Genomic DNA, 18507 nt, shown 5'->3' with positions numbered 1-18507 from the left:
GGTCCTACACGCTACTTGGGCATTTGGCTGAGTAGAGACTAGGATGAACTTTGGAGGTCGAACTTTGGGCGCGCGGTGGACTGGCTCGAAACTAAGATCTCTTTGTGGAGCCGCCTGCTATTGTCCCTGGCCGGCCTCATCGCTATAGCCAAGATGGTGGTCCTCCCTAAATTCCTTTACCTCTTCTCAAACATACCTATCCCCCTAACTTCTCATTTCTTTCGCAGGCTGCATTCTCTGGTCTTCTCGCTGTTGTGGGCGGGGTGGCAACCCAGGGTAGCCTATGACATCCAGACCTTGCACATGTCTGCTGGCGGTTTGGGTGCGCCTGACGTTCGGCTCTACGCTCTATGTGCTAAGACAAGCTTCTTGCATTTTTTACTTCATCCCACCCTCTAGCAGCCCCACGTTGCGGTGGAGTCTGACGTCGCTTCCCCCTGACCACTGACCACTGACTACTGCGCTGTTCGCTCCTGCGGTGGGCTCCGGGACGGAGGTCGATACGGTCGAGACGCTGCGCTGGGCATGGTCATTCTTGGGCTGGCTTTCTGGTCTTTCTCTTCTCTCTACCAATGCTATGCCAATTATGGACCACCCGGATTTCCTGTCCCTTCAGTCTTCTAGCATGTCTCGTCATGCGGCGCGCCTGGCCTGAGGACTTTAGCGGCTCTCTATCCGGAGAATTCCTTCTACTCGCTTCCAGAGTATCCATCGTTGCAGGACACGCTCTTATTCTAGCAGTTGCGGGCTACTTGCCAGAAACTGCACCCTACCTTCCCAAACCCCCCCTACTTTCCCGGCCCTTCATTTTGTATATACTTCCACGTCGCCACACAAGTTGGTCATCAAACTATACGCTTTTGCCCTGTTGTCATCCCCATCTCCTCGACTCGGGCGCATGAGGCGTGGGGTGCGGACCTTGGTACTGATATCTCGGAGGCCGACTGGCTTTATTGCTGTAGTCAAACTACAAAGCTCTCACTGAATTATCGGCTCTGCTTGATTCATTTCAAGTTCTTGCACAGGTTTTACTGCACTCCCGTGCATCTCCACCGGCTCGGGCTTATCCCTGAGGACTCTTGTATGCGTTGTGCTGCCCCCGCTGTGGATTTTGCTCATTTGGCATGGCTTTGTCCTAAGGTTCAAGAGTTCTGGCAGGCGGTTTGCTCCACTATCTCTGACATCACCGGCGCGGCTGTGTGCCTGATCCTCTACTGTGTCGCCTCGGCTTTGTTAAATTTTGCCCTGATGCCTCTCGCCGTCTGATTGCGATGCTTTTGGTGCTTGCCAGGTGTAGATTGGCCATGTGTTGGGGTCGGCGGCCCGCTCCTAAGGTTGCGAGTTGGCTGGAGGATGCCTCTCGCTGTCAGCCGCTTTTATCAGAGTTTTGGGATTTGATGCCCACCAGGTCCCGCCCTGTCGACATTTGGGCCCCCTTGGTTGCCTATCTCCTCTCCTGCTCTCACTCCAGCCGCGGTGCCTCTCCCGCTCCCCGCCGGCCCTGTGTCCGCGGCTGGCCGCCGATGTTGGTCAGTGACTATCCCCCTTACCTTATTCCCCTGGCGGATATGCAGTTTCATGAGCCTCTCCGTTGTTGTCTTTTCATGTGTGTTCCTCTGGGGCTGGGGGGTGGGGGGGTACTGACTCCGGGTTCACAGTGCTGAGATTGTGTTACTCCCGCCCCGTTGTCTGATTGGCCCCCTGTTGCCCATCCTTTCTTTCCCGCTCCCTCTGTGGCAGCGTTGCTTCTCCTGCGCTCCCTGCCGGCCATTGGTCTGCGGCAGCCGCCGGCGCTGGCCCGTGCCGGGCCCTAAACTGTATTTCCCATTGACGCCCCCTGCAACACCTTTTGTCCCTCTTGGTTATTGTTCTTTTATGCGCACCTTTTGGGTTGGATGTGACCCTATGGTTTTCTGGTGCTGCTACTTTATCACTGTTGGATCCTCATGAGGTATATTGAGTTTATATGCCTACGGGGTTGCTCATACTTTGATTTATGCTGTTGGTGTTCTGCCTACTCTGATTTCTGCCTCAGGCTAATGTGATAATACCCCTATTCTCACTTGTTACTATATCCTGTGATCCATGCTAACAAGGTTTAGACCCACAGGTTCATGTCGGTATGTAACTGTTACCACGCAACTTTTAGCACGAAATACTTTTACAATGAAACTATTACCACGCAGGACCCTTTACCACGAATACCTTTACAACGCATTACACTACAACGCAGATACTATTACAACGCATACCGTTACAACGTAAGTATAGGTACGTTTATCTTTTTTTTAAAACATTTATTAGGGTTATTGGGTTTGGGTTTTGGGGTAAAGGGGTATTTTTAGGTTTCAGGGTTGGGTTTGTGTTTTGGGGTACAGGGGTATTTTTAGGTTTCAGGGTTGGGTTTGGGTTTTGGGGTACAGGGGTATTTTTAGGTTTCGGGGCTGGGTTTGGGTTTTGGGATACAGGGGTATTTTTAGGTTTCAGGGCTGGGTTTGGGTTTTGGGATACAGGGGTATTTTTAGGTTTCAGGGATGGGTTTGGGTTTTGGGGTACAGGGGTATTTTTAGGTTTCAGGGTTGGGTTTGGGTTTTGGGGTACAGGGATATTTTTAGGTTTCAGGGCTGGGTTTGGGTTTTGGGGTACAGGGGTATTTTTAGGTTTCAGGGTTGGGTTTGGGTTTTGGGGTACAGGGGTATTTTTAGGTTTCAGGGTTGGGTTTGGGTTTTGGGGTACAGGGGTATTTTTAGGTTTCAGGGTTGGGTTTGGGTTTTGGGGTACAGGGGTATTTTGAGGTTTCAGGGCTGGGCTTGGGTTTTGGGGTACAGGGGTATTTTTAGGTTTCAGGGTTGGGTTTGGGTTTTGGGGTACAGGGGTATTTTTAGGTTTCAGGGCTGGGTTTGGGTTTTGGGATACAGGGGTATTTTTAGGTTTCAGGGCTGGGTTTGGGTTTTGGGGTACAGGGGTATTTTTAGGTTTCAGGGTTGGGTTTGGGTTTTGGGGTACAGGGGTATTTTTAGGTTTCAGGGATGGGTTTGGGTTTTGGGGTACAGGGGTATTTTTAGGTTTCAGGGTTGGGTTTGGGTTTTGGGGTACAGGGGTATTTTTAGGTTTCAGGGCTGGGTTTGGGTTTTGGGGTACAGGGGTATTTTTAGGTTTCAGGGTTGGGTTGGGTTTTGGGGTACAGGGGTATTTTTAGGTTTCAGGGCTGGGTTTGGGTTTTGGGGTACAGGGGTATTTTTAGGTTTCAGGGTTGGGTTTGGGTTTTGGGGTACAGGGGTATTTTTAGGTTTCAGGGTTGGGTTTGGGTTTTGGGGTACAGGGGTATTTTTAACATATATATTTACAAATTAATAAATAAAAATTAATATAATTAATTAAAATATTTAATATTAAAATAATAATTTATTAATAAAAAAAAATATTAATAATAATTACATTATTTTAACATATTATATACTTACCTATACTTACGTTGTAATGGTATGCGTTGTAATAGTACCTGCGTTGTAGTGTATTGTGTTGTAAAGGTATTCGTGGTAAAGGGTCCTGCGTTGTAAAAATTGCGTGGTAATGGTCTGCGTGCTAAAAGTATGCGTGGTATCAACATATATCCGTTCATGTCTAATGATAATGCTTCTCTGCTTATTGCTGATGGACTTTACATTTACTGATTTTACCTTGGGATGGTTCTGGCATTGGCCCGATTGGCCCTGCCTTGTAGATAGTCCCATGTGAATTATTACCCGGTGCCGGCTGGCACAGTTTATCTGCACCTGTGATTCTCTTCTGATGTGTTTATTTTACAATACACATACTGTTTTTCACCTAACCTGGTGTTGAGTCTCTTAATGTAGTGTGCCTTGTGTGTAGCCTGTGTGATGCTTTACACATTTCCTCCTGAGTTTGGCCCGCCCGCTCTGCACCACGCTACCCTTTTCTAACAGTAGGGCTCCTCCTTAGTTGGTGCCGATCGAGGCACAGTGAGAGTTCTTGGTTCCTGGGCGGTACCACAAGAGAGCGGGCCACCCCAACGATGGGGGCCAATTTGTTTTTAGAGCCGTGGGGGTCCCGAAGGCACAGTGGTGCAGGGTCCCCCCTTTTACGGGTATTGTAACAGCTGCGCCGCTGCAGCCGACAGCTGCAAAATGGGCATATTGTTTTCTAGGGCCCCATTGGGGGGCCCAGAGGTCACCGAGGTGCCCATGCCTACTCCTTATTTGCTCCAAGCTGCCCCGCCTGACAGTGGGCAGCTGCAACGTGGCGCATGTTTGTGCAGAGAGCCCCAGAGCAGGGCCTCTTGGTTATTTCTCAGTTGCGCCGCTGCAGCAGGCAACTGCAACGTTTTGCAAATGTGTTTTAGAAGGATGTATGACGGTACGCGGGCTATTACCACGCGTACCGTTACAACGCAAGTCGTTACCACGACTTGCGCTGTAGGGTGCGGACTTAGGAATAGTTTAATTTACTATTCCAACACCAGTCCCCGTGGATAGTAGGGAAGGTGTTGGAATAGTAAATTAACTATTCCTTGTCCTTGAGCGCCCTCCAGCGCAAGTCGTGGTTACGACTTGCGTTGTAAGAGACGCGTCGTAATGGTAGCATGGGGTAACATCCGCGTCGTAAAGGATGTTCCCCGTTTAGAAGTCCCTGAGTGGGACGGGAGAGGGCACAGTGGTACCAGGCCTTCTCTGCTTCACAGCTGCACAGCAATTAGCGCAACGTTTAGGCCAACCTTTCCTTGGGGGCATTGTAAATGAGATAGGAGTGAGATGCACTCCTCTGTCCCAGCACAATGGCGCATTTTGGATTCTGCTGCATTAGCAGCAGCCCTGACATTTGGGACATGGGGCATTTGAGCCCTCTGAGAGGCCAGTTGGCCAGGGGGACTGTGAAGTTTGTAGGACGCCAGGCCCTAAGGTGATTTATGTGGTGCACAGGAAATGTGATTCATGTACTGTGATTTATGCCTCTAGTATTTATGTTTAGGAGGATATTCCCTAATCTGAGATTTCTACTTATTAGGTTACTACATAATGTGTTTATGCTTATGAGGTTATGGTCTAATGCATTTAGGCTGGTGAGGATATAGCATAATGTGTTTATGCTCATGAGGTTGGCGCAGAATGTATTTCACGCTTAATGTGATGCTGCTTGCATAATAAGATTTATGTTGCAGGAGATGATGCCGAGTACAGTATTTTGCCAGTAGTTACTAGTTGTGTTCTACATTTACAATTCGTGCTTGTGATGATTCTGACAGTGACCCAATTGACCCTGTCAGGTGTATATAATCCCCTGTAAATATTGCCTAGTGCCAGTTGGCGCAGTGTATATTGTGTGATTACTATTCTATGTGTTCATGATAATACAAAGGCTGTTTTTATATATAACCTTGTGTGGTGTTCCTTTTGTGGTGTGCCTAGTGTGTTGCTGCTGAGTGTGTGTGTTGCGCAAACACTTTCCACATTGCCTCCGGGATAAGCCTGACTGCTCTTGCCAAGCTACCAAGGAGTTGAGCAGGGGTTTTCTTTAGCGTGTCTAGAGTGGTGGTTTCTGCCTGGCTTAGGTGCAAGCCCTAGTCAACCAGAAATCCCATTTCTAGCAACGACGCTAATATGCCATGGTCTTGATCTCATTCTCAAAAGATAAAGGGTTAATTTTCATTGTTGACCTGAGAGCTTCTGTATAAGCCACAGCAATAGCCACCACCTATGCCTTTGTGTAATAGAAGAGGCTTATCTTCATGTAGCTTCAGAAGAGGAAGCAGAGGAAGGCTACTGCTGACTAGGATTAGAGCTGAGGAAGTTCCCTCTTGACCTGGACCATAGAGTTGACAAAGTAAGGTGCTTTGCTATTGTCCGAGGTGACTTCCAGGAAACATAAGAATGCTTTTCTCTCCAACACAGATGTAAACAAATCTGTTTACACTTAAAATTGCATTAGTGAAAGCATTTCTCTATAATTAAAAATGAATAGGATGTCAAATAGTATCAGAGAGAGCAACAAGGCTTATATTGACAGGATGCTACACCAGAGGGCAAGCCAGTAGTATCAACATCACTAGACACTACTTGGCATTCCGAACATTACTCATGACCAAACATGGCTTAGATGCTTAATTCCTCAACAAGTTTTATGTCATCAGCGGATACCAGCAGATCACCTCAAAAAGTGATAGGAATTCAGAAACCCAGAGAGTCACATTCAGTTATGAATGTCTTCTTGTTTAGAAAAATAAAATGCACTTGCCACATTAGCTGGGTGCTGGGCCATATCCTTGCTGGACCTGCTAATTTCTGCTATAATACATAGAAGACATATCTGTTTTCAATTCGACTTGGCAGGACCACTTGGTCCACATCATCATGGTGCTAAATACCCCATGCCAAGGCAAGCTCATCATTAAGGCAAATAGGTAAAGGCTGTGTGGTGCATCTAGACCATAAAGTGGGGAAAGATGCGTACCGCCACGCCAGGCAAAGATCGAGGCATTTATTGACCATGTGTCACACAAGATGCAGACCCCCCTCACGTTATGTCTGGTCTTGTGAGACCTAAACGATTGCATCATAAAATTGTAATAATCCTTAGGAAGTTTCTCCAAATAATCTATGATCTGGCGCGACCGGACTGAAAGAAAAGTGGGAAAGGGGTAGAGTTCTTTTCATGATTATTGTCCTCTGACTGTGGAGAAGAGATGGCAATTACTCCAGCTTATTACCCCGTTTCAAGATAAAGGCGCACAAGCTTATCTACTGAATCCAGCTCAGCTCAAGATCATTTACAAGGAAAATGTGTGATTCTTTACAGCAGAACTAGCGGCTAAAGAGTACTTACAGACTTTGTAGAAAAAGAAAACAAAACAGAAAGGGAAGGGAAGAAAAAAGAAAAACAAAAAAAATGAGAAGGACTGTTCACTATAGGCTACACACACAGATCAATTGTATTGGGGTTAGTTGGGTTTGGGTTTATTGTCAAATGTAATGTTGACTGCTCCCTTCTCTCTTTAAATGTGGATTGATTTTGATTGTTTTTCTTTTGAATAAGAGGTGTGTGGGGAAGTGTTTAATTGTGCACGGTATCTTGTCGGGCAAGGGGATCCGGAGGGCAGAAGCTCATTGCAGAAGCTCGTTCCATCTCCGAGACCTAGGGCCTCATTTATGAAAAGTGACGCATCGCTGCGTGAAAACAGCGATGCGTCACTTTTCACTGCGAACTCCTTGCGACAATCCTGATGCGTCATATTTAATGTATGACGCATCATGTCGCAAGGAGTAACAGATACGTCAGTATTTCTGACGTATCTGTAAGCGCAAAAGTGACTGGATTGCATTGCTGGAGTGTGTCACAAAAGTGACGCAACTCCAGCAATGCGTCCTTTCACATGGGGCAAGCCCCATGTGAAAGGGCCTGCGTCAGTCTTACGCCTGCTGTAAGGCAGGCGCAAGATTTTGACGCAACGGCGTCCTAAAAGTGACGCAGTGAAATCTCATAGATTTCACTGCGTCACTTCTACGACCCTTCCTTGCGTCAATACGCCCCCCTTGCATACATTATACCTGGCGCAGGTATAATGTATCGCAAGGGTTTACAAAGTGACGCATCTACCTAGATGCGTCACTTTGTAGATATGGTGCAACAAGGCACATTTTTTACGCCACTGGTGCGTCACAAAAAGTGACGCACCGGCGGCGTAAAAGTGACGCACGGCCTCATAAATGAGGCCCCTAGAGTCTCCAAGTCTCTTGTCTGGGGAAGGGAGGGGGTGGGTCAGGGCTTCGGCTGAAGTCTTGTGCAGGGGAGAGGTGGGGTTGGGGGGGGGTTTGGTGGGCACAGTGGGGCGGGGGGAGGCACTAGGTAAAATAATAGCGTATTAAAACAAAGTATGAAACTCAATGGTTGTGGGTTCACGGTTCTAGACTACATAGAAACGTGGAAGATAGATGGGGGATAGGAACACACATGTTGGTATTCGGAACTGCTCTTTGAATGTATGTGGGCTGAATAATTATAATAAGAAGCAATGGGTCACAACTGAATGATGGGTGTTTCAACCAGACTTGGTATGTATTCAAGAAACCCACATTCCATGGGGCAAAAGAAAATTACTGGTGGAACTAGGTTGAACAATATTAGCATGTACACAGCAATCCACTGCAACACGCGGGGTATTTGCTAGGAGCATATAAACAATGAGATTCTATCAATGTGAGGTGTTTTTATTTTTTATTTTAAGGGGCTAGTGAGATACTAGGCTCTCTCTTAGGTCTAGAAAGATGAGAGCATTATGTGCTTTTTAAAATACCCCTCACACACTAAAAAGTCCTTTAGTGTCATGCTTCATCATGGGGGTCTTCCCGTCCCTATAACGGGGCGGGCGTGCTACGACCAAACGAACTACGCGGGAGCACTTAAGTAGTGACAGAGGCTATGTGTAGGTGTAGGGGTGTCAGTGAAGTGTAGGGACCTAACAAGTGAGTGCAAAAATATAAAAATTAAAAAGTCCCTGGCTTAGTAGAAAAATATATTTTATTAGCTTCTCTAGCTGGGAACGTTAAGAAGGGGATTGTGAGGTAGAGCAATAGCTTGCTACCTAGTCGACATGTTTCGTAAGCAGTCCCCTACTGCTTACTCATCAGGACCATATAGTGATCCCTACTACTGATCGCTCAGTTCTACAGTGGTATGCCTACTGTCCTACAAACAATACAGCAAAAATAGGCTGACTGTTTAGGCTTCAGGGCATGAGCTGGCCCTAGTGAAGCTTGGTAATTTCCAATGAGTACCAAAAATATTGACCTATTGCGGTCTCTGCAAGTAAAAAGGAGAAAAAGAGAGAGGGGGGGAGAAAACAACATAAATGTCTGTTTTTCACATCAATAAAGTAGTATCACAAAATAACTTTTTGTGGTCATGAGACATACTGGAAGCAAATCGTCTTGAGCTCCCAAAGCGATTGTTATGCCTTATGTGATCAAGAGGCAGAATTAATACACCTCTCATAACTGGTTGGTTCCACCAGATGTATTCCATAGAACCCTCACGCTGGTGGGGTTCACATTTGTCTCATCACACATACAATTGCGACTCAACAGTAGAAATCAATGTTGGCATTTTAAATGTCTTTCATGACTTTTACGAGGCACTTTATACTGGAGAGAGTCTCGATATGCAGGCTGGTGAAACACTGCTGCAGAGTCTCAACTGCAGAAAATTGAATCTACAAGATGCAGATATGTTAGAGGCACCCATAACTATTGAAGAGTTGGAAGCGGCAAATAATAGCTTGGCCACTGGCAAAGCAGCAAGGCCCGACAAACTCCCGCTGGAAGTCTATAAAACCTTTTTTGGAGAGCTTAAAGCTGATATGCTTGTCACTTTTCAGCAGGCACTAATAGGCGCAGCTCCTCTGACTTTGGATGAGGCAAGCATAATTGTTTTTAAAAAGAAAGACAAGCCACCTGACCAGCCGGGCTCCTATCGCCCTATATCGTTAATAAATTTGGATGTCAAAATGTGTACAAAAATCCTAGCAACCCAATTGGCGGATGTGCTAACCCCGTTGGTGTTGAGTCGACAGCATAGGTTTATACCTAAGAGGAGTACAATTAATCACATCAATAGGGTTGTAACCCTTCTAGACATAGCTATTACCAACTTGATTTTATTAGCAGTGTTTGATCGGGTCGCGTGGGAATTTTTATGGGCAGTATTACGACGATTAGGTTTTAAACAAGGTTTTATTTCAGCTATCCAGGTTTTAAATAGGTGCCCGACAGCTAAAATCTGCATAATGGGCCTTGAATCAGATCTTGTATATATTACACGGGGCACAAGGCAAGGATGCCCGGGCTCCCCCTTGTTGTTTTCATTATATACTGACCCTTTTTTAATGATGTTAGAGCGAAATGCAGGGATAGAATCAGTAATTTAGAGACAAGAGCACGATCGGGTTTTCGCATATACAGACGATGTGGCAGTTGTCTCTCCAAATCCTATAATGGTTATGCCTAAGATAGAACAGCTGGCGCTTGAGTTTGGACCAGCCTCAGGTTACAAACTCAATGTGTCGAAGTCACAAATTTTGTGCTTAAATCAAGTAGACTATTATGATCATCGGATTCTGAGTGAGGTATCATACCTGGGTGTCACATTAAGGACATGCTTAAAGACACTTGTGGAGATCAACTGAGGCAATATTATAAATTCTGTACTGAAACAATTAGATTGTTGTGAATGTCTGCATCTCCCACTCGTGGGGCAACGTTCTTAAAATGTTAGTATTAACCAAGGTTTTATTTTATTTTAGATCTTTTCCGTTAGAAATTTCCTGTGTCCAAATATCAGCACTTCAGTAAATTTGTGCCATGTTTTTATCAGCGCTGAAGAAGCCTCGCAGACCGATGCGCCTTATGGTCCTTTCCCCGTGAGAAAGGCAGTTGGGTAGTACCGGGTTATACCTTATATTACTATGTGTGTATACTGCAACATGTGGACATATTATTAACCAGAGAAGAGCCACTTAGCATTGCTGAGTCTCCCTCCATATTTCAAATGCTATTGGGCAGCGATGCTAAAAATCGATTATTTGTTAGCCTGGAGCCAAGCTACTATAAAAAAAACAGGTTTGAGGTTTTAAATGCCGCTTATAAGGTGTGGAAAGCTGTGCGAAAATGCTATAGACTGGAGAGGATCTCCCAGTATACTCAGCTACAGTGTTATTGCCATCAAATTTCGGGATAGGACCATTGACAGATGGCGGATCAAAGGTATCCAATATATCCAATATATTGGTGATCTTTATGCTAACTTGGTCTTAATGTCCTTTGAGATGCTAGCTGAGAAATATTGCCTCCCTAGATCCAAATTTTTTAAATATCTACAAATTCGTGATTATTTATGCAAAAGCAGATGGAAGATCAAATTAAATCCTTTAGTTGAGACAGTGAGAAAAAATGTGCGCATCGGCGTTCTATAAGATTTACTATTAGACATTCAGGGCGGGGACTTGGATATACACAACACTAAGTGGGACAATAGGTTAGGGTGCCAAGGTACTCGGATGGAATATTCTATCGATTTGGCAGGGTGGTTGATGATATCTGCTAATCTTCGTACACAACATTATAAGACCGTGTTTAACCTCTATTATACTCCAGCCAGGTTGTTAAAATGGGGAGGGGCAAATGATGGAAGATATTTTCGATGTGGATCGGAGGACACAGGCATTGTGCAATTTTTTTTTACATGTAGGCACCTAAGTAATTTTCTGGAGCACCAAGAGAAATTCTTAGCGGAAATCATGGGGAGTCCAGTAAGATTGTCAGCTTCTCATGTGTTGTTGGGTGTGGCTGAGAGTGACAGGTGTAACCAGCTGATTTATACATTCTGATAGTTGTTTTGTTTAGCTAGAGCCATAGCCAGATTATGTATTGCTTCAATGTGGCTTCAGAAAGTTGCTCCGACTTTTGAATTATGGAGGGCCAGATTTCTTATCATCTTTAATTTAGAGCACAGTCTATAAGCTCTAAAAGGCTCTTGAAAAAGGAAATTGGGTATGGAGATATGAGGGCCGGTGTTGGCATATATGGAAGAATGATGTTTTACATCGGGGTGAAACTTCAAATTATCTAGCATATGCACTTTAATGAACTAGTATGGATTTTAGATCGGTAATGATGAAGTATGTACTGTATCTGATTAATCAGCTAACCACTGTCTAACTGTTTTGCTTGTTTTTGGGACTATGTTTTTTAAAGATAACGATTATATATGTGTAATGTAATGTAACTATCATGGATTGAAAATAAATTAAACTAAAAAAAGGACGTTTCTCCAAATAACATAAAAGGCCTCAACGAAGAGTCAGTGTGAAAGAGCCTGAATTTAATAGGAATTGAACATGTTCTAAGACACATCTGATACTAAACCAAGGACTGTCCTGGCCTAGCGGAATTAAAAGTGCAGAAAGTACCTACTGGCCTTTATTTTTCAGAGGATATTGTTGGACCTTATGCATATTTCCTATATTTTTGGAGTCCATACTGACCAGAAACAGATGAAGTTGCTGCTACAAATGAAAGGTGAAAACTGAAGTGACTACATTGGGTTGTCTTCTATAAAGATGACACTTGCAGAGTGGATGGAGTCATGAATATTCCATTAAAAAACTATTAAATGTTTTGAAAGTTTTTCTAGCTTGAAAGTAAAGATGTGCTTGGCTACACTTAAAGACTTCATACTCATTTCATTTGGAAACGGTATAGCACAGAAGGTAAGTGAACAGCTGTGTTTGCCCTTTTTGGGCCTCCCACACAGACTGCTTTGACTGTCTGTTGTGACTGTTGTGGACAATACCAATACTTACAATGGGATTTGGGTCAGCCCCTTGTCATCAGTAGTTGAAGGAGTTGAACAACATACACAACATACACAACAGCAAGGAACTCTTCAGCATCGTAAAAGAGCTCTCCAACCCCATCAGCACTGAAGACACCACCCATGCTATGAACACCATCCACTCCGGCTCTCCTTCCGACCCATGCCCTCACCACATCTTCAACAAATCCGACACCATAATCGCACCCCACCTACGGAACGTCATAAACAACTCCCTCGCTTCTGCCACCTTCCCAGAGAGCTGGAAGCACGCAGAGATCAACGCCCTACTGTAGAAACCCACAGCGGACCCTAAAGACCTCAAGAACTTCCGCTCCATCTCTCTTCTTCCTTTCGAGAGTTATCGAGAAGATCGTCAATAAACAGCTGACCATATTCCTCAAGGCCAATTGCTCCCTTGACCCATCCCAGTCCGGATTTCGAGCCAACCACAGCACCGAGACCGCCCTCATCGCAGCCACCGACGACATCAGGACCCTGCTTGACAACGGGGAAACAACCGCCCTCATGCTCCTAGACCTCTGAGCCGCCTTTGATACAGTCTGCCATCGCACCCTAATAACCCGCTTCCACAACGCCGGGATCCAAGGTAAAGCCCTGGACTGGATCACCTCGTTCCTCTCCAACAGAACCCAGAGAGTCCGCCTCCCTCCCTTCCGCTCCGAAGCCACCGAGATCATCTGCGGCTTACCCCAAGGCTGATCGCTCAGCCCAACCCTCTTCAATATCTACATGAGCCCCCTCGACGCCATCGCACGCAAACACAACCTCAACATCATCTCATACGCGGACAACACCCAGCTGATACTCTCCCTCACCAAAGACCCAGCCACCGCCAAACTCAACCTCCAGGAAGGAATGAAAATTTTTGCGGAATGGATGAAAGTTATCAGTCTGAAACTGAACTCAGACAAGACGGATGTCCTCATCCTCGGACCATCCCCATCTGCCTGGGATGACTCCTGGTGGCCCACAGCACTGGGCACCGCACCGACACCCACTGACCATGCACGCAACCTGGGATTCATCCTGGACTCCTCTCTCACGATGACCAAGCAAGTCAACGCCATCTCATCCTCATGTTTCAACACCCTTCGCATTCTCTGTAAGATCTTCCGGTGGATCTCTACCGGAAATAGAAAGACGGTCACCCAGGCCCTCGTCACCAGTCGGCTAGACTACAGGAATGCCCTATACGCAGGTACCACAGTCACACTTCAGAAAAGACTCCAGCGTATACAGAACGCATCCGCATGACTCATCCTCGACATCCCTCGCCACAGTCACATATCAGCCCACCTGAGAGACCTGCACTGGCTCCCCGTCAGCAAAATGATCACGTTCCACACTCCAACCCGCAAACTCCGCTCTGCCAGCCTCGCCCTCACTACCGTCCCACGGATCCGCAGAACCACCACCGGAGGAAGATCATTCTCCTGCCTGGCGGCCAAGACATGGAACTCCCTCCCAGCCCACCTACGACTGACCCAGGACCACCTCACCTTCAGGAAACACCTCAAGACCTGGCTCTTTGAGCAGTAGCAGCACCCCCCCTCCCTTCAGCGCCTTGAGACCCTTTCGGGTGAGTAGCGCGCTCTATAAATGTACTGATTGATTGATTGATTGACGTCATTATGAATTTCATTAGATCACTTTTTTTCAATTGCTTATCTTCCTTGTTGGACCCGGCCTCATGGCGTGGTCCTACCCCTCCCGCATGGCGGGCCCAGGACGATATCCGCCCTCCACCGGACCTCGGGCGGCCCCTTCGGCCCGATCCTGCATGCCCCAACACCACAGGGCCGGCTACCACCCCGGTCCTCCACCGCAGGCCTGCCCCCGCGTAGGCCCATCACGACCTAAGCACGAGGCCGTGCCCGACTCCATCTTGGGCCACCCCGTCACAACCACGTGGCCTCGGCCCCGGCCCAGGCCTCAGCGAAGTCCCGACATCGAGGCACCAAGATCCACCCAGGAGGTCGAGTGGCCACTCGACAGATCCCGGAGGAAGAGGAGTTTCGATGGCCCTCCAGCCGTCCCCGGACGCCTGGTATCGATCGCCCTCCGGCCTCCCTGGGCGCTGGCTCCACCCCCCTGCTGGGTGTCTGGACACCTTCATCCCGGCCCCTCTGACCCCCAGGCGCGAGGGTCCGGACTTCAAAGACCTCCAGACCTATATCTGGGCCAGCCCTGGATTAGGTCTTCAGTTGTATCCTGGACTGGAAGCCCTGCTGACGCTGTCACGGCCGACACCAGACGAACTCATCCTCCCCGTAACCCGACGACCTTCTGAGAGCCTGCTGGCGCTGCCACGGCCTACCTTGCTGAACCATCTGAGAGCCTGCTGGCGCTGCCGCGGCCTACCTTGCTGAACCATCTGAGAGCCTGCTGGCGCTGCCGCGGCCTACCTTGCTGAACCATCTGAGAGCCTGCTGGCGCTGCCGCGGCCTACCTTGCTGAACCATCTGAGAGCCTGCTGGCGCTGCCGCGGCCTACCTTGCTGAACCATCTGAGAGCCTGCTGGCGCTGCCGCGGCCTACCTTGCTGAACCATCTGTGAGCCTGCTGGCGCTGCCGCGGCCTACCTTGCTGAACCATCTGAGAGCCTGCTGGCGCTGCCGCGGCCTACCTTGCTGAACCATCTGAGAGCCTGCTGGCGCTGCCGCGGCCTACCTTGCTGAACCATCTGAGAGCCTGCTGGCGCTGCCGCGGCCTACCTTGCTGAACTATCTGAGAGCCTGCTGGCGCTGCCGCGGCCCGACTTACTGAGACATCTACGAGCCTGCTGGCGCTGCCGCGGCGCGACCTCTCGGAACCCCCTAGCTCGAGGATTGAGAGCTGTGCGTAGGGTATCCCTTCCTCCACCCAGAGTAAGACTGTCCCGCTACCTTACCCCCTTTTACGAGACTTTATAGATCCCTTGATCTGTTTGTACATACTGCCAAGAACCCGCAACCTTTTATTATCTATAAAAGCTTAAGAACTTGACCTCTTGTGTGGTGTCCATCTGTAGTGTTGTGATTACTCTACTGTACGATCCTAGGAGAGGACCCTCATTCAGGAGGCCTCTCGGTAAACGCTCGGCTACTTCTCGACGGAGAGGTGGACCTAGGGGTGGTCAGTCAGACATCTTCTGCCTCCCCCGGGGTCGCCTTTCTAACATTGGTAGCAAGCGCTGGGATCCGAGCCCACGTAGATCGTACAGAGAGTAGTTCGCTCACTACCGAGAAAAACCCACTGCGACCATGAGCACAGAATTCCAGAAAGAGAGAATGGAAGACTACAGTCACAAGGAGCTAAAGCAATTCTGCAAAGACCTAGGCATCGCTACCACTGGCTTAAGCACCAAAGAAGACTTTAAATCGGCCCTGCAGGCCTGGGTGGACGCCGGCGAGGTGCCACCCCCGAGGGAAGATAACCCGGGCCCGAACGGAGGCCCGGAGGTTGCGACGAACCCAGCGGGAGGGAGACCCGCGAACCCAGTCACGGGCCTCTCCCACGAAGATGCCCGAGAACGAGAGAAGAACCGGCTCCACGAGTTGGAGCTCGCTCGACTCAGACAAGAAGGAGAGATCCAACTGGCAGAAAGGAAGTTAGCCCTCGAGCAGCTACGGCTAGAAGGAGACCTGGAAGAAAAGCGAAGACAGAGAGATCTCGAGGAGAAAAAACTCATGCTCGAGCACGAGCGCGTCCTCAAAGAAATGGAATTTAAAGCCAAGGCCAACGAGACTGGCCTCGCCGGGGGGAAGGCCTCACCTCCCCCAGTGGACACAAAGGTACATATACCCAAGGATGTCGTCAAAGAGTACTATAAGAACGACGACATCCAACAGTGGTTCAAAGCCTACGAGGTCGCCATGACCGCCCATCGAGTACCCCTCAAGGACTGGGGCGCCGGCCTGTGGGGGAAGTTTATCAACGAAGGGAGAGACGCCCTGCTGGAGCTCCCAGATACCGAGATGACCTCGTACGAGCACATGAAGACCGCCCTCCTCACTCGCTACGGACTCACCCCCGAGATGTACCGGCAGCGATTTCGAGACTGCAAAAAAATCCCCGGTACCACGTGGGTGGAGTACGTGAACTATTACAGCAGAGCCTTCGAGGGGTGGACGCGGGGCTGTCAGGTCACCACCTACCAGCAGCTGGTCGACCTCATTCTGTGGGAACATCTATCCAATAACTGCTTCGTCGAACTCCGGCAACACCTCCTCGACAGCAAACTGACTGAGCCATGAAAACTCGCTGTCGAGGCGGATAGATGGGCGAGCACCCGAATCGCTCGGGGTCCGACGGAAGACTCCGGCCGGGGATCCCCGGGAAACCACCGACCCCGAGGCGGCAGAGTAGGCCAGAGCCGGGGACGGGACGCCTCCCAGGGGTCATCCCCTTCCTCCACGTCGCCACCCTTGGGCCAGAGAGGGGGCCCACCAGCCAGACCCGGGCCCCGCCCAAATGTTACGTGCCACAGATGCCAGCGACAGGGTCATTACGCGAATGACCCCCTCTGCCCGATGAACCAGCGACCCGGCACCACCGGTCCTCCAGCCCGCCAGATAATGGCCGCGGCCCTGGGTGAAGAAGGAAGTGAGGAAGAGGACAACGGCCCGAGCAGGCCGAGTGGGAGCCCGCCGCCATGACCTTAGCCTGCCTGGGGACTCATGATCTGATCCCCCGAGGGCCGATCCCCGGCAACACCCAGAAATACCGCCAGTGGGTTTCCATCAATGGTCACCGAACCGAAGCCCTCCGTGACACCGGAGCCAGCGTGACAGCCGTCCGCTGCCATTTGGTGACCCCCGAACAGATCCTTCCTAACGTCCTGTGCCCAGTCCGGTCCGCAGACAACTCAGAGACTTTGTGCCAGATGGCCCGCATCCCCTTCGAGTGGGGGGGAGTGTCGGGCGTGTTAAAAGTGACTGTCCGCAACGATGCCCCCGTGGACTGCCTCCTTGGGAATGACCTAGAAGGTTCCCCATGGGCGGGCGTCGAAAGAAGAGAGCACCTAGGGATGCTAGGCCTTCCCGAGTGGGTCTGCGCGACCACCCGTTCCATGTCCGCCCGAGCCTCCACCCCAGCTGGGGAAGCTCCGACCGAAGAGCCGGAGTGGCCCGCACCGCCGCCACCCGTCATCCCCGAGGACCCTGGCCTTGAACACGGCTCCCAAGAGCCCGAGCAAGAAAATCTCCCAGAGCTCCAACACCTCCCCGAACTCGCTCAATGGCGCCAAGAAGGGGGTCCCACTCGCGAACAGTTCCGGCAGGAGCAGAAAACCTGCCCCTCCCTTGAGGGGGTTTGACAGCAAGCCGCGACACAGGCCACGGGAGACCCCGCGGGGTCCCACTGGGTCTATTGGGACAACGACCTTCTCTACAGTGAGCAGAAGATTGCCGAACTAGGGGCCAGCCGGGTGCTGGTCGTGCCCCTCCGATTCAGAGACTTCCTCCTAAACTTAGCACACGATGTGCCCCTCGCCGGGCACCTGGGGCAGGACAAAACTTACAGCCGCCTGGTGACCCATTTCTACTGGCCGAAAATGCGGAATGATGTGCATAACCACTGCAGGACCTGCCCGACCTGTCAAGCCAGCCGGAAGAGCGGGGGGGAAAGTCAAAGCCCCGCTCCAGCCTTTTCCCGTGGTCACCACCCCCTTCGAGCGAGTGGGGATCGACATCGTAGGGCCCCTGGACCCTCGCACCTCGCAGGGGCACCGCTTCATCCTCGTCCTGGTGGACCATGCGACCCGCTATCCCGAAGCCATCCCCCTCCGAACCATCACAGCCCCCGTGGTGGGCCGAGCCCTCATGAGCATCTTCTCCCGAGTCGGCTTCCCCCGAGAGGTCGTGAGTGATCGGGGCTCCAACTTTATCTCGAAGCATATGAAGTCCCTATGGCAACAGTGCGGGGTCGCCTATAAGTTCACCACCCCGTATCATCCCCAAGGCAATGGACTAGTAGAACGATTTAACAGAACACTGAAGGGAATGATCAAGGGCCTAGAAGAGCCACTCCGGCGCAAGTGGGATGTCCTGCTGCCCTGCCTCCTGTTTGCCTACCGAGAGGTACCCCAGAAGTCCTTGGGGTTCAGTCCTTTTGAACTCTTGTA

The sequence above is a fragment of the Lissotriton helveticus genome, chromosome 5_1 (genome assembly GCF_964261635.1).
Source record: "Lissotriton helveticus chromosome 5_1, aLisHel1.1, whole genome shotgun sequence".
Taxonomy (NCBI): Eukaryota; Metazoa; Chordata; class Amphibia; order Caudata; family Salamandridae; genus Lissotriton; species Lissotriton helveticus.
The sequence above is the reverse complement of the archived record's forward strand: the minus strand, read 5'-3'. Positions refer to the sequence as shown.